Raw genomic sequence first — 1,509 nt, forward strand, 5'->3', positions numbered from 1 at the left:
TTGGATGCTAATTAAATGTATTTGTATAGATAAATAATAAACTATAATATGAACGTTATTTGTTACTCTTAGATTAGTTTATGGCCATTTTGGTATTTTCATCCCATCACCCTATTATTAGTAGATTAGTTTCTTTCCAGTTCGATATTGTGGCGGAACCGTCCGAATTATTCCAGCTTAAGTGCTCAAGTCACACCTGCAATGGCAGCAACACACTTAAACCGAAATAACCCGTTAGTCCCTCGGATCTAGTCCGATAAAGCCACTTATTCAGGATCGAATACCACTAGCTCACTCGAAGGTGAGGCACAGAGAAATACAATAAAAGCATAATACCACAAATTTAAAAATTATCAATAGTGATTACATTATCGGAGTTTCAGAAATAAGAACCATAAGTTTTAATGCAGCGGAAATAACAAACGGAAAAAACCGAGTAACATGGCGAAGTCTGACCACGCTACTCCTCCTGGTCCTCTCCTGCGGAAGCAGTAAACCACTCGACCGTCTATCCCGGTGGCAGGGATGAAGGCCAAGTCACACCATCAACCAAAACAAGGAGGTACCTGCAAAAATTGTGCCACAAGCAAGGCTGAGTATACTAATACTCAGCTAGACTTACCCGGTGTGAGGAGTCTACTTCTCTACCTCTAGACATGCAGTTGTTTGGCTGATGGGTTTGGTTTGCCAAAAGCACTAGCTGAGTCTAAAATCAAGTTTTAGCTTTTCAAGTTTTAGTATGATCCTTTTAAACTAGATGTTGGCGACTTGTTCTCAAAGCTATGAATTAAGAACAAGGCAACACAGAAAGAAGTTAATGGTTAATGTCCTTCGTCCTTCGAAGCATTATTTCCCTTAGGATATAACGATCTTCGAACGAAGGCCATGAAGGACATAACTTCATCATCACAGTTTACATTGATGAAAGAAGAAGCATATGAAACATGAGAGAATAACATGAATAATAATATAACATTATTTACGTGTCCTTATTATATAATCATAGGTGAATAAGAACAATATTGAATTACATTTGTACCTTTGACTTGACAGAAGGCAAAAGTACAAGTGTGACGCACGAGTGAATACAAGTCAGCGTGAACAGTACAGGGGTATTGTTCACTTATTTATAGGCACGGGACGCAGCCCGGCCAAAATTACATTTATGTCCTTTACAACTAGTTACAATCATGACACAAATTACCATGGGTCGATTGGTCTTTTCCTCTTTAAGTCGGCGCTGCCCTTCATCCCAAGGCATATCGCTTTGCCGAAGCTCCTTGGATGGTAGCTTCGGTGTGTGCCTTCGTGCTATGTTTGCTTTTGTGCTGATCTTTCGAAGGTGTTTCTTCTTAAAGGACCTTCGGCGACAAATGTCACACCCGGTTTTGGAAGGCAAACCGAATGCGAACCATGTACGTGTCAGGATCAGAAACTCACGTACACAGCGATTACATAATTGGACATCATCACACAATGCTCGAAGTAAATAGCGGAAAGGTACTTTAT

Source organism: Zea mays, chromosome 3 (assembly GCF_902167145.1).
Source record: "Zea mays cultivar B73 chromosome 3, Zm-B73-REFERENCE-NAM-5.0, whole genome shotgun sequence".
Lineage (NCBI taxonomy): Eukaryota > Viridiplantae > Streptophyta > Magnoliopsida > Poales > Poaceae > Zea > Zea mays.